We start from the raw sequence: 24429 nt of genomic DNA, 5'->3' as shown, positions 1-24429 counted from the left end.
GCCAAGGATAATGTAAGCATATCAGCATGTGACAATGCCGGGACTGACTCACAACCTGACAGCAATTTTACTGATGATGAGACAGCGGTAACTTTCTCTCACTATGGTCGAGCTACTAAACCAAAAATATGGAAAGACTTTGTATCATATTAGATGTTTTATACTTAAGAAGGGAGATGTAATGATGTGTATGTTTTATGTTATATTTCAAGTTCAATTGTTATGCCTAGCTCTTTAAGAAGGTTAGGAAACAGTTAACCTTTTTAATGATGTCAGCTAGGGCAGAAGGTAGTTTTCTAAGATAGCTGCCGCTGAATAAAGACTAGCCTCTAGTTCAAGCTCCTTGCTGTCTGCCTTTATATTATGCCAAGTCATCACAGCAGGAACAGGGTATGTCTAGTTTAATGAAAAGAAGGACTAGAGGAGACATGCTAGCAGTGTTCCAATATCTCAGGGGTTGCCACAAAGAAGAGAAAGTCAAACTATTCTCCAAGGGACCTGAGAGTAGAACAAGAAGCGATGGGTAGAAACTAATCAAGGAGAGAATCAACTTAGAACTGAGGAGAAATTTCCTGACAGTTAGAACAATTAATCAGTGGAACAGCTTGGCTCCAGAAGTTGTGAATGCCCCAACACTGGAAGTCTTTAAGAAGATGTTGGATAGCCATTTGTCTGGAACGGTATAGGGTTTCCTGCCTAGGCAGGGGGTTGGACTAGAAGACCTCCAAGGTCCCTTCCAACTCTACTATTGTATTGTATTGTATTGTATTGTATTGTATTGTATTGTATTCAGCCTGTCAGATAACACACTTTTAAACTAGCACAACTAAATCAAACATGTCTACTTACCTATTGAATGGTAGTCAAACTGCTTATAAAAGACTTGGATCTTGAGTCAGTTTTGTGGTGCTAACAAGACAGTAAGGGATTATGCTGAGTTTCAAACCTTTACTATTAAGTAGAATTATAAAGCATATAGTGAGTTGAATATTATAAGAATGTTCACTATTCTCATAATTCTTTCCTACATTGCCTAGATGCCAAGTTGGTTGGTAAAGAATGCTCTCTTCATATATACCTCAACATATCCAACTATCCATTGCAGAATATGCAAAACACAGAAACAAGTTTTCTATGTATAGACACAGACTATCTTGTGTTAAACTACAAGTATGTGACATTAATAATTTTCCTTTTGCATCCATTCTATGATACAAATTAGAAATTCAGAATGGCTTTGTTGCTATTGCTCCACCTATTTATATTGGATACATTTGTTGTTTCTTTTGTTTGGCATTAATTCATAGCAAATTATATAATCTAATTGTAAGGTTCATGCTATATTGATATTCATGCTGTTCTACTTAATTCATAAAGGAGGTGTGATGGCAATTAAAGACACTGAGCTTGTCAGCTGGAAAGCTGATAGCCCAGGTTTGAGATTTGAGCACTGTGCAATGGGTTGAGCTCCCATTCCTTGTCCCAACTTCTGTCCACCCAACAGTTTGAAAACATGCAAATGCAAGTAGATAAATAGATGCCACTTAACAGCATTCTATGTGCCTTTGGCTTATAGTAATGTTGGCCATATGACCATGGAAATGTCTTCAGGCAATGCTGGCTCCCTGAGCTAAGAAACGGAGATCAGCACACTTTTTGAGTCAGATACAACTGTACAGGTAAAAGCTTTATCTTCACCCTTACTTAATTCATTTAACTGAATTAAAGGGAAGAAGGAACAGCCAATTTGGTGTTTGTCCCTTTCTAACATAATTGTCTTGATTACAGAATAATGACTTGATTACAGAATAAGCAGCAGAATGTATGACCTGACTGAGTGAGATGGAAGGGGGAGCCTTTTGAAGATTTATATCAGTTAAAATTCCCAGGGTCATCAAGGAGAAGTGATGGTCCTGGGCAAAGGTGGTATTCAACAGGTTCTCACCAGTTCTGGAAAACCGGTAATGGGAATTTTGAGTAGTTCAGAGAACTGGTAAATACCACCTCTGACTGGCCCCACCCTCATCTATTCTCTGCCTCCCGAGTCCCAGCTGATCAGGAAAAAATGGGGATTTTGCAGTAACCTTCCCTGGAGTGGGGAGGGAATGGAGATTTTACAGTACCTTTCCCCTGCCATGCCCACCAAGCCACACCCACCAAGCCATGCCCACAGAACTGGTAGTAAAAAATTTGAATCCCACCACTGGTCCTGGGTGAAATCTATTACCAAAGACTATGTTCTACAGAGAGTTGATCACTATGGAACAAGCTATGAAATCAGTTCATATTTTTGCCCAGTAGTTTCTTTTTCTGAAATCCTAGATTACATTGTGGGGCTTGAGGATAAATTCCCGGCTTGTAAGTGTTGTGTACCGGTGAGCCTGGCCAGCAGAGGGCAGTCGAGAGTAGGGCTCCTCTGATTGGCCCAGGCGCACCGGCCAGCCGGCGGGAGAAATACTTTGTCCCTATTGGTTCGTCGTCTGACAGCTCCTGGTATAAATAGCTGTCAGACGACTAGTTTGTGTTCCTGTCAGTTCTTGTTACAATAAACAACGTTACGTTATATTCGTCTCCGTCTCCTCATTCGAGACTACAACACTGGCGACGAGGACGGGCGACGTGGACCCCTACACCGTGCCTCCAATGGCTTCTAACGCTGCCTTTTCGCCGTTCCGGCCAGAGGCTGAGGCTTGGGAAGCTTTTCTCGAGAGGTTCGATTGCTTCCTCATAGCCCACGATCTCGTCAGCCTCTCCCAGGAACGAAAGCGCGGCATCTTCTTGAACTACTGCGGGAGGGAGATGTTCGCCACTGCGAGGGCTCTCGCTGCTCCCGATCCTGCCAATTCGCTGCCCTGGGACGAACTCCTGGCTCGCCTCAAGCAACACTACGAGCCCGCCCCGTCTCGTTTCGCCCGGCGGCAATATTTCCGCCGGTGCATTCAAAAGGAGGGCCAAACCATTGCCCAGTACGTGGCCGCTCTCCGCGCTGAGGCAAGTCTCTGTGAATTCAGTGACTTGGAAGACGCGCTGCTAGAGCAATTTATCTATGGGCTCCGAGACATTAAACTCCATCGCCGCATTCTAGCTAGACCTGAGTTAACCTTGAAGATCGCGGTCGATGATGCCAGGGCTTATGAAATGGCTGATCAATCCACACCAGATTTCAGCCACCTCAGTCAGCACCCGCATGCCGCTTACTTGCCGCCCGCTCCCTACGCGGCACCTTCTTCTGCCTACGCTCCATCTACCGCTTCTACGTTCCACGCTGAGGTAGACCAAACCGCCGACTGCCTCCAAACCCTCTCCACCCGGGATGGACGCCAGTGCCTCAGTTGTGGCGGCCGCCACCAACGCTCCCAATGCAGGTTCCGGCAAGCCCTCTGCCACCAATGCGGCAGGAAGGGCCACCTCGCTGCAGTTTGCCGTTCCGGCCAACAGGACCGCCGCAGCCCTCTACCTCAGCCTCCTCCGCCCCGTCAGCCACCTTCTATGGCTTTCCGCCGTCAGCACTCCCTCTCCGTGGGGGACCCAGCTGAAGCCTACCCTGAATGGCTTGTAGACTCGGCCTCCTCAACTTTGGAGGGCCGAGGTAAGCTGCACCTCCAAATCTCCATTGAGGGGGTTCCCTGCCCTATGGAGGTGGACACAGGGTCGGCCCGATCCGTAATGTCATGGGCCACCCTTAGCTCCTTACTACCCTGGGTCAAACCTCACCATTTACAACCCCCTGACTGCCGCTTGCGCGACTATCAGGGAAATGTCATAGACCTAATGGGCTGCCGACCTCTCCCTACCGATGTCCATTTTGGACATCGCTCAGGCCTCCCGAACTGACCCCATCCTGCACCATGCCATGACCGCTGTCACTCGGGGCTGGTCTGCAGCCTCCAATGATCCCCAACTCTCCCCCTTTTTCCGCCGCCGCCTGGAGCTATCCATCATGCAGGATTGCCTCCTGTGGGGCAACCGCGTGGTTGTCCCCTCTTCCCTGCGGCCAGCTGTCCTGTCTCGCCTCCATGACGGCCACCCTGGCATAGTCCGGATGAAAAGCCTCGGCCGCGGCTATGTCTGGTGGCCGTCCATGGATGCGGACATCGCCGCCTACGTCCAACGTTGCACCCCTTGCCAGCAGGTGCGCTCCGCGCCACCTTCTTCCCCACCTAGGGAGTGGGAACTCCCTATGGGCCCGTGGAGCCGACTCCATGTCGACTTCATGGGGCCCATTGAGGGCCGCCTCTTCTTCCTCCTGGTGGATGCCTGGTCGAAGTGGGTTGAGCTGTTTCCTATGCCCAGCTCAACCTCTTCGGCCACTATCCGCATCTTAGACTCCCTATTTAACACCCATGGCCTTCCGGACGTTATCGTTTCCGATAACGGGCCCCAATTTTCCTCCACCGAATTCCAGTCCTACCTTGCCTCCCTGGGCATCCGCCATGCCCCGGTTGCCCCCTACCACCCTGCGGGCAACGGCCTTGCCGAACGTGCGGTTCGTTCCGCTAAAGAAGCCCTGGCCCGTATGGCCACCCTTCCCTGGCCGTCCCGCATCTCCACCTACCTCCGCTCCCAGCACTCCACCCCTTGCCCCGCCACGGGCAAAAGCCCTGCAGAGCTATTGCTTGGTCGTCGTATTCGTTCCCTCCTAGACCGTTTCCACCCTCTCTACCACCCTTCCTTCCCTGCCGTTCCTCCCCCTCCCAGGTCTTTTCTGGTGGGTGAGGGGATATTTGCTCGCAATTACACCGGCGAGCCAAAGTGGCTACCTGGCAGAGTGACTGACATCACGGGGCCCTGTTCTTACAGGGTCCTCCTCGATGATGGCAGACATTGGCGGCGGCACATAAGCCAGTTGCGTCGGCGACCGGAGGGACCTGAACACAACACACCTGCAGAAAAGCAACCAGGCCCTAACGACGCCGCCTGCCGGCTCGACCGTCCACACGCCACTAGCTCCGACCTCGCAACAGCCCCTCCCGGTGCGCTGGCTCACTTACCATTGGCCGTTGGTGCATTGCCGGGAGGAAGACCCATCCAGGACGCTGCCAGGCCTGTTCGCCACAAGAGCGGAGCCGACACTCCATCCCCCCTGGGCGAGGCGCCATCTTCTTTGAGACGATCCCAGCGCGTGCGCAGGCGTCCGTCGTACTTAGACGATTACGCCTGCGCAATCCAGGGGAAAGGGGTGTTGTGTACCGGTGAGCCTGGCCAGCAGAGGGCAGTCGAGAGTAGGGCTCCTCTGATTGGCCCAGGCGCACCGGCCAGCCGGCGGGAGAAATACTTTGTCCCTATTGGTTCGTCGTCTGACAGCTCCTGGTATAAATAGCTGTCAGACGACTAGTTTGTGTTCCTGTCAGTTCTTGTTACAATAAACAACGTTACGTTATATTCGTCTCCGTCTCCTCATTCGAGACTACAACACTGTGTTGTAAGGCCTGCCTCAGCTTGAACCTCTAAGTGAGAATGGTCTTTACTCCATTTGTTGACAAAGGTATAGTTTACTAGAAGTGAATTACAATAATGCAAAGCCAGAACTGAAAATTACACATAAAAAACTGCCCAAGTCTAACTTTCTCTTCTATTGTTGTCCCCTTCATGTCCAATCAAATTCAAAGAAGAATTTGAATTCGAAGTGGCTGTTTTTTAAACGGCCACTTCAAATGTAGGTTGGCATGCAACTATATTCCATTCCTGCCCAAATGACTTTGAAGCTGCATCTTGGGGAGATTAATATTTTGGGCTAGTTAATATTTTGCCATAGTGAGATTGCTTGTTGGTAAGCATATAGTTAGTTACTTCTGCTGACCACTGCAAGGGATAGGGGCAATTCTACGATACAGATGGCTTGCACTAACCCATAAGATACAATTGTTAAATTTTCTTGAATTTTGTTAAATCAGTGGAGGCAAGCTGTTCCACTTAATCAGTGGAACAGCTTGCCTCCAGAAGTTGTGAATGCCCCAACACTGGAAGTCTTTAAGAAGATGTTGGATAGCCATTTGTCTGGAATGGTATAGGGTTTCCTGCCTAGGCAGGGGGTTGGACTAGAAGACCTCAAAGGTCCCTTCCAACTCTACTATTGTATTGTATTGTATTGTATTGTAAAGCAGTTGAATACAGATGTGAGTTTAGATGCCTAACCTGCCAATCAGATGTTTGTAGCTAGGACCTCAGCACAGCAGTGCCAATAGAGTTTGTTCTTAAACATTTCACAGCATACTCCTGGATGATTCACCCTAGGCATCTTATAAATCCTGCTGATTTCCAAACAGTGATATGTCAGAAAATCTGCCACAAGCTTCATCATTCTTTAATTCATCATCCCTTGTACAGATGACTAGGATGCTGAATGTTATTGCCATGAAACAACTCTCACATTGCAGATCCCAGGGTGTCTTCTATTTTTTAGACTAAATATGTTACATTCCTTAGCTGCTCCTCACAGAATTTAGTCTCCAAGCCCCTTACTATCTTTGTCATTCTTACCTGCTTTTCTCCAGTTCTTTTGTGATCTTTTTCTATTGTGGCACCAGAATTGGACAACCTTTTTCAGCTTCAATTTGACCAGTATAGCTTCTGCACTTGTCAGAACTGAAGAACCTTCCTGGATGAGAAATGAAACATCTTCAAAAGAAAAAAAACAAGAAAGTCCAGTTGCCTCCTGAAAAAGTACCTATGGGACAACCATGAGTTGGATGACAGAGAATCTCTACAGATGTTTAGCTATACAATTTGGGATGAACACCCTTTGAATGGTGTGGGAGTAGGAATGGATTTCCAGAGGAAAAATTGCAGACTACAGGAACCAGGATACATTACACTCAGGTGATCCTGAGGACACAGATAAACCTCCAAGTGCTTCAACAACTCTCTAAAACAGTGGTTCTCAACCTTCCCAATGCCGCGATCCTTTAATACAGTTCCTCATATTGTGGTGACCCCAGTCATAAAATTGGTGTCTCAGTTCCTAAGACCATCGAAAATATGTGTTTTCCAATGGTCTTAGGCTACCCCTGTGAAAGGGTCATTTGACCCCCCAAAGGGGTCCTTTGAGACCCCCTTAGAGCAGTTGAGAACCACTGCTCTAAAAGGATGCAAATTACCAGCTGTCTGCAAGGAATATAAATCCTTCCATTTTCCACTATCCTGTCAGAGCTGAAGATGCTTCTTGAATGAGAAGTGAAATATCTTCAAAAGAAAAAAACAAGAAAGTCCAGTTGCCTCCTGAAAAAGCAGCTTTGGGACAGCTTAGAACAATATTATCACTTCCCATCATCTTGACCTCTATACTTCCATTGATGCAGCCCCAAACTGCATTAGCTTTTTTGACAGATGTGGCATGTTGCTGAATGGTTAATCTGTGGTCTGCCTAGATACCTAGATTGTTCTCACAAATTTGTATGCAAAACCTATCTTGTACTTGTGCATTTTTTCCTGTCCACCTTACATTTTAACCATTGAACAATTTTTGTGGGACAAGGCTCAATGTCCCAGTGTACCAAGATCCTCTTCAATTTTGATCCTGTCATCTAGAATATTAGCAATTATCCCCAACTTTGTATCATCTCTTCTATTCCTTCATCTAAGTCATTCATTAAAATGTTATGGGCCCAGGACCAAACTCTGAGATAGCCGACTGCATACCTTTCTCCATGTGAACACAGACACATTATGGACCACATGTTGGCTGTGGTTTAGCAGCCAACTATGAAATCATTTGATAATAGGACTATCCATCCCACATTGTTTCAGTTTGTGAAGAAGAAAACTGATCTACATGAGCAAATTATTTAGTGAAGTTTAAGACATGACGCTCACAGCATTCCCAAAAATCTAGTCATATGTCAAAAAGAGCAATGAGATTTGTCCAACACCTATTAATCCCATTGTTCCTTTTTAAGGTGCTAGCAAACCTACTGTTTGGTTTTATTTTATTTTTTAGGATTCTTCCTGCTATTGATAACAAGCTGATTTGTATGTAGTTTCCTGGATCTACGTTTTTCCTTTTAAAAAATATTGGAACAATGTGACTCTTCTGTAGTCTTCCAGCTTTTCTCCAGAATTTCTCAAAAATTCTTTTAACACCTTGAGTTGCAATCCACCTGGTCCAGGAGACTTGAATTCATTCAAAACAACTGGGTGTTCTCTCACCAGTTCTGTCTCTATTTTGATCTGCAATTCTCTGTTGCTCCCCACTGTGCTGCTTCTGACAAGTTGGACTGCTTTTTCCTTTTGTGAAAAGACAGGTGCAATTAACTAGGTATCTTTCTCAAAGACTTTGAGAGCTGCATTAATGTGTATTCCCTCAGTCCTTGAGTTGGCAGAAAAATATGCTGGCATAATTTGCATTCCCTGATGGCTGGGCTGTTGTCTGCCTCAGGAAAAGGCTTGCCAATGGTCTTGTCCTTGCAGCGTTGCTACAGGACAGCTGAAAGGCAGGGAATAGTGGATTCCTCTTACTTTGTTTCTTCTCCCACACAGAATTATCAGCCAGCTGGGAAAACAAACCACCACTAATAATTAAAGTGAGAATAATCGGAGAAAGGCACCGACTGCCTTTCAAAATGTCCGAGTGAGAGGTCACTGCTGCAGTGATGCCTTGTACTGGTAACCTGCCATTTAGACTTCTTCTGAACAAGGGTCTGGAAGACCAGGAGGCTTGGCTCAAAAATAGTCTGGCTAATCATTCTGGGGGATAGAGGGAGACTAGGAAGTGAAGCAGTGGGAGGTTTTCATGGTCATTGAGAGATTTCCTTCCTGCTTTCTCCTGTGGCTATGTCTTCATGTAAAAGTTCTTTGTGAGACAAGCCACTAACCTGTCAGCTGGAGTGAATTACAACACAATCTTCCTGTCACTGGAGCTAGAAGGGGTAACTGGTAGAATTCCTATCCATTTCACCTAATTCTTAATATCCCAAACTGATTCAAAGCACTGGCAAAGAGTGTCCACAGTCAGCACCTGGGAGAATTACTTGGTGTATGGAAAATTATATTACAGTAGTCAAGCTGCACTGAACTCCTTCCAAAATAAGAAAAGCAGAAGGAAATTTGGCCACATAAACACCTTATTGGCAGAAAGTAGCAGAAAACAAGTAATGCCTTCATTGGGGACAGACCTAGCAACAACATTACTTTTCCACCTGAAATTAACTGAGAGCTCTTTTTTTTTCCAGACAGATGTAAAAGGATTACTGTACATATGTTTAATAGCAGCTCCAGAAGATAAGAGTACCAGTGTATTAGAATAATCCCTCACTGGTATTTTGCAAAGCATGAGTCAAGCAGTACACAGACAGAATCCTTCATTGAAATCAGATGCCAGTTTATAATTGCAGCTTAAGACCATAGACAACAGCGTCCAATGAATGGGGAGGGCATTCTGTTCATCTCAGTAGTTTTACCTGGCCAAGGCTCCAACCATATCATTCATTCATGAGGAAACCTAGATTAGCCATGGTGACTTGAATTAGGAGAGGCATAAAATAGTACTTGAAAAGGGGAACACATGAGTAGCTTTTGTGGCAATCAAGTTAATGCCCTTTATCTATTTTTAAAAGGAAAAGGATTTTTTTTAAATGACAGTATGTCAGGGAAGAAATACATATCTATCTGATGAAATATTTTTACAATATAGAAGTGCTTGATAGTCTTATATTCAGGATATTATTGACATTTTGAGATAGGCGTTAATTAGGAGGGCGAATTCTGGCTGCAAAAAAATGTGTTTTACAAGATGTTTTTTTTTTCCCAAATAGAAAAATATGTATTCAAATTTGGAAAGTATAGTCAGTGAATCTGCAATGAAAATGTAAACTGCAAATGACATTATGATTGTGATGTGTTCACTATATAACAACTTTCATCCATACTATCATCTATAAATTTGGTTTATTGTTAACAAAATCTTGCCCATTACTTAATTAGACAATCTTATGTGCATCCACTTGGGAGTAAAGATTCTTGAATGCAGTAGAAGTTATGTCTGAGTAAATGCACCTCGTTTCTGTTTGTTCTTCAAAACTAGAAAAAATATAGATGTCACGCTGCAAAATATGCAGAGATAAAGTTCAAGATAGATAGCCATGAACTGAAAATTCATATTAGAATACAGACCCAAGATGATGATGATAAAGCATTTGCCTACTGCAATTACAAATACACTTTGGGAGGTCTGTAATACCATTTCAATCATGGAAAATGAAATGTTAGTGCTACAGCTGAATTCTACAAGGAATTATGTGTGTATATATATATATATATATATATATATATATATATATATATATATATATATATATATATATATATATATATATATATATATGTTTTCTGAGGTTTTCGCGGGTGTTTGTATGTACGTCTTTGGTTGTTCGGGTTTTCTCCCGCGTAGAATTGGAAGTATCTTCACGACGTTTCGATGAAGTCTCATTCATCATCTTCAGGCTGGTGCTTCTGGCTTGGTGCTTCCGGCTTGGTGCTTCCGGCTTGGTGCTTCCAGGAGCAAAGGGAAGCTCCTGGAAGCTGGTGGAGCTTCCTGGAAGCACCAAGCCGGAAGCACCAGCCTGAAGATGATGAATGAGACTTCATCGAAACGTCGTGAAGATACTTCCAATTCTACGCGGGAGAAAACCCGAACAACCAAAGACGTATATATATATATATATATATATATATATGTATGTATGTATGTATGTATGTATGTATGTATGTGTATGTTACAACCCCTGGTATGCCCAAATATGGGAGGGAGCTCAGTACTCCCTCTTTCTGTCATTCGGCTCATCACAGAAGACCATCCAGGCAGAAAACCATATTTTTATTTTTAATGTTCCTTTTTATATTTGTGTTGTATAGATCCATTTCAAGCTATTTAGCTCTCATCAGCTAGCCATACCCTTACCGGGATTCGAACCAGGGCTGTATTACATATTAGGCAGTTATTTTAGCCACTAAGCCACAGGCTCTCCTCCTTATCAGCTTTCTTTCCAATTTGATAGTTGACACAACTGAGGTGGCATGTGATGAGATCGCAGAATAGATTTCAGAAACAGGAGAAAGCATGCCATTCAAGAGGAATATTTTTTTAACTATCTTGAACTTTGCCATAGCCTTGCCTTTTTCTTGTCGAAAATTGTTAGTAACAAACTCTCATAACAGATTGGCAAGAGACTAGAAACAAAGAAATCTGCTTTCCTGTTATCTTGATTTTTCTGGGAGGAAAGGCAGGAATTGGAGGAAGGGGAGTAGTATTCCCTAAGTCCTCCAAATCCTACTTCACCATAAAGTCATCTACAGCATTTTAAAGTGTTTTTAAGCAAAAAGAAGGGAGGGACTCTTAATTACTTCCTCTTCATCAAGGTTTTCTTTGCTTTTCCAACATCTTTCAAAATTATCATCTATGAACAGGGCTGCAAACGCAGGACAAATATGGGAGGAGGATTCAATTTTAAGTTGTGTAGACAATGGTTTGATGTAGGTATCTCAGGATGTGTAGAAGATGCAAGCAAAGCATCTCTCTATAATAACCATCTTTTTTCAGACTTCAGTGCACATTCCAAAACTTTTTCTAAACAATTTTCAAGACATAGTTGGACAACATTATTTCTGTTTTTAGGAATTTAGTACCAAGCTTATGACGTACCTATACCATATACAGGACCTAATATTCATTTATTTTATTGTTTGTTGGAGATTTTGTCCATAGGCATTCTCAGTTATACCTACCATTGAAATTTTCTAATTGTTTCTACATGTTAGCTTGTTCAGTTTCCTTTTTTAAACTCAACTCCACTGGTGAATTAATGCTATAATACAGTATATAACATAAGTCTAAGAAACAAGCATAGCAAAAGCTTTAGCATACTTACATGAAGTCTTCTAAGGTTAATGAAATAGGATTTCAAGATCTATGCTTACAGCATCTTCATCTTATTCAGTGGAAACCTTTATATGGCACAGAATCTACTCGGATATTATTATTGGCTTTGAATGATGTTTGTTCATTTCCTCCGATGTTAAGTACTAGCTTTCCTTGGTAGATTTTGGCTATCTTTTTTTAACAGAATAATTCATTAACCTGGCTCTTTTTTTCAAGAGGTGACAAGGACTTTTTTTTGTCATAGAATTCATTAATTTGCATTTACATGATGGGTGGTGGTGGTGAATTTTCAACTAATTATAATCAGTGGCTAGGTCTTTATGTAAAAGTTCTTTGTGCATTCACAAAGAAAAAGATCAGCAGGCATAGTGCTACTTTATGCCTCTTCATATTTTCCTTAAATGCTGCCTTATTATTACTATGCATCTCATTTTTGTTAACACTGCCTGTTCAGCATATATTTTATTGTGCAGTCTGAACATCCATTGCATTCCAATATTCTGTTTATGATGTCTTGATACCTCCCTCATTTCTCCTCTTTTTCATGCATTCTTTTCCTTAAGGCAGGGGGGGAAAATCCTGCAAAAATATACAGAAAACAAGTTTTCCAGGTGTCCCATTAAAATGCACAGGATGGTTATATGGAATAAATTTGTTATAGTGGCAATCCAAAGAATTTATATACAGATATAGGAAAAAGCTTATTGATCAGAAAGATCGGCAGTTCGGCGGTTTGAACCCCTAGCACCGCGTAACAGAGTGAGCTCCCGTTACTTGTTCCAGCTTCTGCCAACCTAGCAGTTAGAAAGCATGTAAAAATGCAAGTAGAAAAATAGGAACCATGTTTAGTGGGAAGGTAACAGTGTTCCTTGCTCCTTCAGCATTTAGTCATGCTGGCCACATGATCACAGAGATGTCTTCAGACAGCACTGGCTGTTCAGCTTTGAAATGGAAATGAGCACTGCCCCCTAGAGTTGGGAATGACTAGCACATATGTGCGAAGGGAACCTTTACCTTTACTTATAGGAGAAAACTGTATATGCTTAATCAGAGTGCTGCTTTCTGATAGAACCCAGGGTTGTATGAGCAGAGCTTATGGCAAGTGATTCTTTTCCTACTAGAAGTCATCTAAAATATGTTTGGGGTTGGTGGTTGTGGAGGAACACTGGCTTCCCATTCCCAGTTCTGCTTATACTGCAATGGTATAGCTTCAGTGGTGTCTGTTAAATATGTTTTCTTTTTCCAAAGAGCCAAAACATCTTACAAACCAGACAGCTTCTTCTCTCTTTGGGAAACTACTGCCATTTTTTTTTTCATTCAGCTGGTTGGAAGTTACGAACTGACACCTGCAACCTGTATGTCTGTGTTAAAAGCCAGTCAGAAGGAAGGAATGCTGTAGAGACCACAGCAGAATAGATCCCAGGAACCTCTCATTTTGTACTGCTTATTCTCCCAAACTAGGAGGAATGTTCATCCCTTACTGAGCACAATCAGGTTTCAATTGTGACTACTCATTCCCTTTCTCTCTCTCTCTCTACCCCCCCCCCCCCCATCCTCAAACCATTGCATAAAAATAAGTATACTATATGAAAAATACTGAAAACAGTTCTGGCTTCTTTGACGATCATGCCACCTTGTCATCCAAACGTTTGCTTTAAATAGTTGTAGGTGATAAAGCTTCCTTTTGCAAACATATGTCAAAGTGACAAGCTGTTTTATTTTATTTTTTTCATCTTCCCCCCTGCACATTCTTGCGGGACCTTTTTTAGTTAGTCAGCTCCCAATCCAAACTTTCATTTCATTCTTTTCATTTATTCTCCGAAGCATCAGAGGGTAGGACAAGAAACAATAGTTGAAAACTAATCAAAGAGAGAAGCAACCTGGAATTAAGGAGAAACTCCCTAACAGTGAGGACCATTAACCAATGGAACAGCTTGCCTTCAGAAAGTGTGGGTGCTGCAGCACTAGAGGTTTTTAAGAAGAGACTAGACAGTCACTCGTCTGAAATAGTATAGGTTCCCCTGCTTGATAAGGGGGTTGGTCTAGAAAACCTCCAAGGTTCTATTCTATTCCATTTCATTCCTTTTTGTTTTGGTTAACTGTTAATAGTGGGAAAACACAGCTTTCAGGTTTGTAGCTGGTGTTAAGCCTTCATACACATCAGGTTCATCACACAAATTTAGGAGATCATAATGTATCTGCATAGTTTATTTGTAGACCTAAGCAGTGTGGTTGACGGATCATAATGTATCTGCATAGTTTATTTGTAGACCTAAGCAGTGTGGTGGACAGATAGAAATTTTGTCAATGTGCAGATTTTACTTTCTTCTTTTTTTGTTTCCTTTTATGTCTATGTAGTTTGTTTTATTCAATCACTCTTTTGGGGGAGAGATATTTGTGTAGATTGTATAGGTTCTCCTGCTCGAGCAGGGGGCTGGACTAGAAGAACTCCAAAGTCCCTTCTAGCTCTATTCCATACTAATATTCTAAACCAATATAATATACACAGTGCATGGAACTCCATGTCGATTATGTGAAATTTTTCCTATTTCTTTCTCAATTTTTCAATTCATTCAGGCGGTGTCAGTTTAAACTCCTGAAATGTCCCGCACTTGAAACAGCAAGATTTGACTTTCTCTTCAATAAAGGAACATCTTATAGCCACCTCCTCCTTTTTACTTCTGTCATGAAATATTTTTTCTAATCTACTGTTAAAACATTTCATGAGCAATTTTTTATCATCTCACTCCTTTTCCATGTCTGGCCTGGAGCCCTTCCTTGTTTCCCCTAGGTTCATGTCGAAAGCCCCATGGTCATCACCCTGTTTACCTTCTGCCACGTAAGGTAGCAGCCCTTTAGAATAACCTACATTGGGAAGATTTTTTTGACCAGCCAAATAAAGAGAAAAATTGTAGCAGCTTCATACCACCCATCTTCCTCTACTGCTTGATCTCAGGTGACCTCATTGTTACAGAATCTTAGAAACTAAACAAGGATCAGGAGGAGCCATAGCTAATAGTATGATATAGTCGAGAGCAAGGCACCTGCCAAATAATTTTGCAAGCTCTAATTTTCTGAATAGAAATTGAAAATCTATGTGCTGGAACATAATTCATATATGTAAATTCACAGATGGCCACTGAAAGATTTGCAGTTATGTATAAATATCCATTTTTTAAAATTCTTCTTTGTATGTACAAGTCCATATAGTGACCAAAGCTGAGCAAGTATAAATTCCAACTGGTAGGGAAAATAAACTATTACAGTTATTACTGATTTCACATGACTGCACATAATGAATCTACTTAAAATTCCACTTTTACACACAAATAACATACATTTTTTACAGTAAAATATATTTCTTGTCTCCTTAAGAAAAAAAATGCCAACATGTCTTCAAACATTTGTCTCACTGATTTGGAAGTCCAGATGTTCATTGCTTTGTCTCATTGTACAGAGTCTATAATAACATCCATTCTGCTACTCGCTCTGCACACACAATTAGAGAACACAGCTGGCATAAAACTCTGTCTTGCTCATCTTCTACCTCGCACCAGATGGAAAACTAGTACATAATGACAGGCTTGTCTCAGCTACAGTTCTTGTCAGTCAGATTTTTCTCTGAAACTTTTCTTCTTTTAAAAAATATTCATATGAACAATTGAAGGAAGCCTTCCAATTTTGTTTCTCCTACCCCATGGACCTTTGTTGAGGTCTTATAGTACTGACTTGAAACTGCAAAATGGGAGAAAGCTGAGAGAAATTAGTAATGACTAATGAGACAGGATGTCTGAGAAATAAACCATTAGTAAGATTTATGGGTTTGCATTATAATGTCATAAATAAAATATAATGGGTTTAAGAATTTCCATCTAAAAAAAGATAACACTGTTTTATTATCTAGAGAAGTATTTCTCAACCTTGGTAACTTTAAGGTGTCTAGATGTAAACTCCCAGAATTCCCTAGCCAGCATGCTGCCTGGGGAATTTTGGGGGTTGAAATCCAGAAATTTTAAAATTGCCAAAGTTGAGAAACATTGGACTAAAGGCAGTTTTCCATAACCTAATGTCTTCTGCTTAAATTGGGATTGTAATTCTCAGAATTTCCAGTCATCAAGCAAGCTGAGAATTTTCTAAGTCCTAGCTCCAATATACATATGAAAAGTACCAAGTTGAGTAAGGCAGATTTAAGATTTAAAAAGGTGCCTTCTGTGGCTTCCTGGGGAAAAATGATACAGAGACCTCTGAAAACCATTATCTACATTCACATCATCAATCATTGTTTTAATTTGTATACCATGATTAACAATCAAATGCAATAGTGGAATTGTTTAGAAATCATCCTCCAATTATTATTTTTAAGAAATTTATTTAAGAAAATGTATGTGACCACCCAAATCACTCTCAGTGATACCAGGTGGCTTACAAAGATTTTCTTTAAAGTGAAAACAATAAAAAGCAATAACCTCCCACCTCGCTGGGGTCAACAGTCAATTTCTATTTGAAAATCTGGAGCTTACAGAAATGATCTGTGATAGGGAGAACATTCATGTTGAAACATGGTACTTTTGCCAAGCCAGAAATCATCAATATAGAATCACACATACACACACTAAGGAGCACTCTGGCACTTCCTTATTCATGCTGAGTATCACCTGAGGCTAAAGGCAGGATCATTAAATTCATTGAGAGCACAACAGCAGGTGAGCAGCTTGAATTCAAGAGCAGAACCCTGTTCATAAAATGGAGTTTAGACTGGTAGAAGACAACAATCAGTACTGATTCTTTTTCTTTCTTTCTTTCTTTCTTTCTTTCTTTCTTTCTTTCTTTCTTTCCTTCCTTCTTTCCTTCCTTCCTTCCTTCCTTCCCTTCCCTTCCCTTCCCTTCCCTTCCTTTAGGTATGTTGAAGTCAATGGTTATCACTTAAGTTAACTCTATTGATTTGTTGTAGATCATATATTTAATAGCCACCCACTTGAATATTACAATATTCTCTGGCTTCAGGGTAGACTTCACTGGGGTTACTAAATGAAATACTCTCAGTTCAGGGACAATATATTGGGAATGTTTGCAGCAAACAACTATTAATTTAAAACTATGCCTATAAGTGGGTTTTCCCCCAGAAATATTTAGATAAATATTGTAGAAAAGAGGAGGGAAACTACATACTTAACTTCATACAGAAAAGAATGTGCCATCAGTTCAGGACCTCTGGCATTTTCTAATGTGATTAAGCATGCTTAAGTACCATTCATAAACACTCATCTTCTAACAAGCCTGGCTAAACCATTTAGAAAGCTTGCTTGCTTGCTTTTTTTTATATACCTTTGCCTTGTACAAAGTCCAGCCTTTTTTATGGCCAGATCTTGCTAACTATTTAGGCTATAATCTAAGATACATTCACTCAATACAAATTTCACATGCAGAAATCAGGTCACTCAGGACATGAAGATTCATCTTATGCTATACATAGTATTGATCTAATTCTAAGACTTGAATATCTCACTGGACAAGGTAATATTGAGGCTTCAAGAAATGATAAAACAGTCTCTACGTGTTACCATTATCACCTCCCAAATAATTGATGGCAGATGTGCTCAGGCCTGCAGGCTACACTACTGCCCTCCACTCTTCAGCTTAGACTCTCCATTTTATATCTAGAGCAGGCCTGTCAAACTGGTCGCCCATGGGCCAGATATGTCCTGTGCAGGCCATACCTACCCTGGCCTGCAAAGGCAAAAAAACATCGTGATATGTCACAATCCGGCTCGTGATATGATTGAGTTTGATACCGATGCTCTAAAGTTTAGGATCTAAACCAGAAGTGTCAAACTCACGGCATCATGGTGACATCACTTGTTGTATTGGGACTTTTCCCCCCTTTGCTGAACTGGGTGTGGCCAGCACATGACTCATCCGCCTGTGGGCCATGAGTTTGACAGCTCTGGTCTAAACTATGAGGTCATATACACTTCTGCATCTTTTTGCTACTAACAACATGTTGCATCACTCTGAATAATTTGGCCACTAAAAACGTGGTGGGCTAAGTCCATGCCACTCAGAGTAGCTTCTTGGTGGGCTAAGTCCAAGGGAAAGGAGAGTTTTCCTCAAAGTATCTCAGCATCAAAAAATCATGAAATCATTCTGTTGGAAGGAATCCTCAGACCACTCTTGATAGATGCTGATGACTTTTGCTTAACAAAAAAGTTTTGCTTTCCCAATTCAAAATCTCCATGCTTAATGAAACTAGTTGTTTTGAGACGTAATAGCTTTTAGGGCAAGAAAAATCCTCCATTGATTGAGTTTTTAATAATAATAAATAGAAGAGAGGATGAAGTTTTGCAAATTAGGCAACAAACAGATAGAGGCAACTGAACCAGCAGAAGGAATTGAGACCTGGCAAATATCTTAGAAGAGACCCTCCCTAATTTCTTGGACTGTAAAGGTAGGGGAGAAGAAATGTAATTTCAGACTTGCACAATTCTGTTAATGTAACTGTTAGGGATGTAACCCTAGGCTTGGCTTGGCAATGTATATAAGCTATGATTACTTTACTGTTACTTTAAATGCTTAAGAGATGTAATTGGTTTGTTACCTCAAGCAGCTATAAGAGGGAGCCAGAACGGCTGTTAGATCTCTGTTTTGTTACAAGCTGATCGGTGTATACTGAGGTATTGTGGTTTGCTACTGTTTAGCTACACTTTGTGTGTTAAACTGACTATTTTGATAACTGAATTACTGAACCGTGTATGACTTGGACTGTTAACTGGACTCTGAATACTTCTATATTTCTATATAGTAAACTACTATATTGTTATACTATTCAGTGTCTCTGTATGCTGGTTTGTGCGTATTATTCCATATCACTCCCGTTACGCTTCTCTGCATACTCGCTCTTCTTACGGGGAGCTTAATTACTTAACAGTAACCTTCCAATAATATAATAATTAATATTCCTGGATGTGCTTTTTTTCTGGACTATTTCGTAAGGTTAGCTGTTTAGATCTCATTCTGTCAAATTTCCATCTTACTTTTAAAAATCAGACAGAATAAAATGATACCCTTCTTTCTGTGATAGCCTTTGAACCAGGGGTAGGTTCCGGCTTCTTCTACTGCCAGTTCGCTCAGAGATGCACTTCGGGGGCACGCGCACTTCATGCACATGTGCATGTAAAGTAGGTAAAAATTGCCACCTTAAACAAGATGGCAATGCCTATGGCACTGCCGATAGAACCAGTTCGGGGGTGTGGCTGGCCAAGTTAATACCTACTCGACCAAACCAGTCTAAACTGGTAGGAATCCACTTCTGCTATTCAAAGATGGCTGTTGTGTTCACTGGACTTGTATTCTTTAGGCTAAACATATCTAAAATGCTAAGTTAGCATGTGAACTTACTATGTATCAACCCCACTTATTTGAACTGGGCTAGAAATGAGATGCATGAAACTGTCTTCCAGACCTCCCTTTTCAGTCTTGCTATAGTTGAAGGTCTTCATGAAAAACAGAAAAACATGATGAAATGGATGATGAAAATGCTGTCAGTCTGGGGAAAAAAAACTGGCTTTGCCAGATTCCTGCTGCATTGCTCTTGCAAACTGCTTTCATTTTCTTCTTCATCATCATCATCATCATCAGGTTATGTCTGTAAAATGCCACCTTATGGTGCTGAATAAGGAAGTAACTGTTGCTTTAATAGATGATGCAGTCAACACACTGAGAATTCCAGGTACCTGTTTCCAATTTTTCATCATCAGATTAAATTATTTCATGCATTATAGATTTACTAGAGAATTTGTCCTTGAACATTAAAAAAGCCATTTTCTCATGCGATTTGGAATCACTATTGATTGTTGTGCCATTTGTTTCTGGATTTATATTTTATATATTTTGTTTAACAATCAAACATCTGAACCTTTAGTATTTATAAAAAGTGAGGTGTTATTTGCTTATTACAATCTTATTAGGGGGAAAAATGACTTGCCTTCGAGACAGATCATTTTGTTCCTATTACAACATGAGAATAAATTATTGTAACAGTAGAAAGGAGATGGAGAAATTGCAATTATAGATACAAATGAAGAATGGTGGAAAAAATACTGAAACATTTATTTTAAATAATTTTATGATGCTATTAAGGAAAATGGCACTATTTGTTTTATAAGCTTCATCAATATATTTTTTTGTGAATGTTAAACTTCATTAAAGCTGTAAACATGGGTACAAAGAATTTATCCATTTTGTGTGATGAAAGTGCTTTATTTTGCATCTGCCTCAATTTATTAATGCATAAAAGTTAACAATCATAAAAAACTATTTCACTTCTGAATAAATCTATGTAATTTTTTTGAAACATCTTATTTCGCTGTCTTTTTTAATATCTCTCTTTGTATATCCCAAAGGTGCTTTTTCCAGGTGCAACTGGACTTTCTGTTTTTTTTTCTTTGAAGATGTTTTGCTTCTCATCCAAGAAGCTACTTCGGCTCTCCAAGAAGCTTCTTGGATGAGAAGCAAAACGTCTTCAAAAAAAGCCCGAGAAAGTCCATCTGCCTCTTGAAGAACCACCTTTGGGACAACCATGACCTGGATGACTGAGAATCTCCACAGAGTAGACACTCTCTTTGTGTAGGTCAAAAGACCCATTGCCAATATTTCAACCAGTTACTTCAAAACACTTATTCTATATGCAGAAATATGGACAAAACTGATCAAGTCCAAATTTTTGAGCTTTAAAATTGACAAATATTTATGAAATATTCAGCATTACTGATAATTTATTCTGTTTTTAATATATCCTTTATTACACATGAATTTTATCTATCATCTTAAATCTGATGAAAATTTGAATTTGGATCTACTCACAAAAATGAAGCACTAGAATCTACCAAAATATTGCCACTCAACTCCTCCTCTCAACTCCTCTAATGATCACCCTTTTGTCCAAATATTAATCAATTCATTAAGTACCATCAGGTGCTGATTCTTAGTGACCATGTACATAAATGATGCTTCCACAATGATGCATTCAATGTGGCAATGAATGTGCAGATCCATCAGTATCTCAACTGGTCATTCTCTTCTGTTTCTTTTCACCTTTCTAGCTTGAGTTTGAATAGTACTTTGTATATAATCATTTGAGGCTGATCATTTAGAATTCTGGATTTGATTTTTCCCCTATTTGTTTCTTTTCCCGATTATCTATTGTATTCTCAAAAATTTTCTCTAACATCTAAGTTGAAAAGTGGCAATGTTCTTATCCTTTTTCTTCAAAGTCCAATTTTTACTTACAAAGGCTATCACAGTAAAAGCTATAGCTTGAATGAGTCTGATTTTTATAGATACAAATACATCCTGGAATGTGATTTATTTTTGAAATCCTTCATAACTACTGTTCCAAATTGAGTCTGAAACATATATCTTGACTCCTGGTTCCTTTCCTGTTTATAATTGATCCTAAAAGGCATAAAATGACTCTCAAAACCATTCATTCTAAGACTGAATGTACTTTGTCATTAGTTTGAGCTTCTTAGTCCTTATTTTATTTTTACTTGAGCTTTCACATAATTTATATTTTCATCTATTGGAGTAGTATCATCGGTATAATGGAAGCAACCAATTTTTTTTTGTCCAACTTTAAAACCATGCTTGTCTTCTTTCCATGCACACAATATATGTTATATATATAACATATGGGATTCGAACCAGGATTTGTATTAACAGTTGTATTAGCCACTTGTATTAGCAGTTGTATTAGCCAGCAGTTGTATTAGCCACTAAGCCACTAATGCCTAATATGTAATACAGCCCTGGTTCGAATCCCAGTAAGGGTATGGCTAGCTGATGAGAGCTAAATATCTTGAAATAAATCTATACTAGTCTCCCTTTATTTATTTATCAGCACAAATACAACACAAATATAAAAAGGCAACATTAAAAATAAAAATATGGTTTTCTGCCTGGATGGTCCTCTGTAATGAGCCGAAGGACAGAAAGGGGGAGTAGTGAGCTCCCGCCCATATTTGGGCATACCAGGGGTTGTAACACAAATACATACCTATTTCCCTGGCCTAGCTGATAAGGAAGAGAGCCTGTGGCTTAGTGGCAATTACATCGGCCTAATATGCAATACAGTCCTGGTTCAATTCCCAGTAAGGGTATGGCTAGCTGATGAGACCTAAATAGGTTGAAATAGATCTATACTAGTCTCCCTTTATTTATTTATCAGCACAAATACAACATAGATAGATAGATAGATAGATAGATAGATAGATAGATAGATAGATATAGATATAGTGTGTGTGTGTGTGTGTTATACATACATACATACACACGCACACACATACATACATACATGCATATACATATAACCTGTTTCATCATGTTCTGTGTGTACTGTAACTTCCTATATAGTTTTGCAATACAGTAAGTGATTCTGAGATTCTTATTATTATCCTAGGGTATTCCTCAGCTTGATGCAATCAAATGGCTGTCAATTATATGCCTTTCTTATAGCCAATGAAACACACATTGACTTAAATAGGGTATTCATTGGGTAATTCAATTATCCAGTATGCATCAATAATAATATCTCTTGTTCCTCAGCCTTTTCAAAAAGCAGCTAGAACATCTGGCACCTCTTTTTCCATTAGGGTTCTAATCAGTTTTGAATATTCCGAAACTTTATTTTAGTAGCAGGTGAAATTAAGGCTACTGTGTGATGGTTAACATAATCTCCTCAAAGAACCATATAAATTTGTTTTTATATTCTGGTATATGAGAGCCACATGAACTCAATAGATTCAGTACACAAAATCTCAGGACCAAAAAGAGAAGAGCAGTTCCACATGTTATGTGGTTAGCTAGACTATATGGAATAGAAAAGCATTGAAACAACTCTTCCACTTTCCTGAAGCAATGGGGATTTATCAGAATTTCATGCAGCTACAAACCCCTCCCCCAGCAACTGTGTCATCTCAGTGTCTTATGCTAGACACTAACCCACCCTTTAGCCAGAAGCCTTCATGCTTGAAGGAACACATTGGCACATTTCTATATACCAAGAGCCAATTCATTGTATGAGTTTAGATTTTCAAGTAATAGCAGTGAAATATTCTTCAAGAGAGAAGGAAAGAATAAAGAAAACCAAATGAGGGAAGAGAAGATGGAGGGAGGGAGGGAGGGAGGGAGAGATGAATATAATAGGGGCATGCATAAGCACACCAGTGTGCCTAACATCCCTGTCCTACTGTCCCCATTTATTTGTACTCATTTCCTATGTTCTTGTTTATTCCTATTCCTGTTATCTTGTACCTAAGTGACAAAATAGATAGATGATAGATAGATTATAGATATATAGATATATGATAGATAGATAGATGATAGATAGATAGATGATAGATAGATAGATAGATAGATAGATAGATAGATAGATAGATGATAGAACATTCAAACTACTTATTATGTGAGGTTAGGAGGGAAATATAATTGAATATCTTGCAATCTGAAATGACTAGGTCTCTAAAGAAAATGCTATGCAGGTGTATTCTAAATTGCTTTTACTCTCAACATTGGGGTATCCATACCTGATATCAGGGTTTAGCTGTCTCTATATGCTTTATTCCATTTCAAACCTGAATAAGTCAACTGTTCAACTAGAAATTATGAACCATGAAGAGAAAGGTATTGTCTGACCATTAAAAGTTAGCTGTTTTCATACCAGAAGGTATTCCCTTGCTTTTTGGTTTTAGAAACTTGTGTTATACATCATACTAGCCATAAAAATGGTATTATCAGCTTTTGGTATTGTCCTTTTTGCCTTTAGCATTAGACTCTTCAATGATGTCAGAAAGGGAAGAGAGAGGGGAAATATGTTTGTACTGTCTTTCTGATTGATCAAAGCAAAAACAAATCACTTAAGATAGCTTCCAAGCAGACCTAGGCAAAGGAGTAGGGTTCTTCCCCACCCATCCCCACCCCAGTTTTATGGTGGAACAAGTTAGAAATAATCCTTGGGGGTAAATGTTTCACCAGGAACTCCCAAATAAATACATACATAGCTCCTAACTATTGGATTGGATTGGATTGGATTGGACTGGACTGGACTGGACTGGACTGGACTGGATTGCACTGCACTGCACTGCACTGCACTGGATAGCATAGCATAGCATAGCATAGCATAGCATAGCATAGCATAGCATAGCATAGTATACCTTTTCTGCATAAAACAGGAACCATGTAAGCTTTTCCCTAGCAGTGTGATGACAATAATTCACAAGTATGGATTTGAAAGGGGATTGGATAATTCCATGAGAAAAAAGAAACTCAAGAGGTATAGCATATCTTGATGACCACATTTTATTTGCTATTTTAAATTTCAAATGTTTAAATGAAGTAATTTGGGAGCAGTTGTGTAAGATGTGATAGTCATCATATTCTGTTAGATTTCTGAATGTATTTGATTTGTTATCGAGTGATGATACAGAATAACATGTCCTTGGCCAATAGAATCTTTAACTCTTTCATGTTCTTTCTTTTAACATTGCATATGTCATCCACTCTGG

General features: G+C 40.1%; 1 long non-coding RNA gene across 1 annotated transcript in view; it reads left to right on the top strand.

Moving 5' to 3' along the window:
• The first annotated feature begins 286 nt into the window (after window positions 1-286).
• Window positions 287-24429, top strand: part of LOC309383747 — a 72316-nt gene continuing 48173 nt past the window's right edge. Inside the window, exons 1-2 of the long non-coding RNA XR_014173912.1 lie at window positions 287-390; window positions 19508-19598. This is a non-coding gene — a long non-coding RNA (uncharacterized lncRNA). The remainder of the gene's footprint in view (window positions 391-19507; window positions 19599-24429) is intronic.

The sequence above is a fragment of the Natrix helvetica genome (genome assembly GCF_964273705.1).
Source record: "Natrix helvetica genome assembly, chromosome: 1".
Lineage (NCBI taxonomy): Eukaryota > Metazoa > Chordata > Lepidosauria > Squamata > Natricidae > Natrix > Natrix helvetica.
Note: the sequence above shows the minus strand (reverse complement) of the source record. Positions and strands in the feature narration are given on the sequence as shown.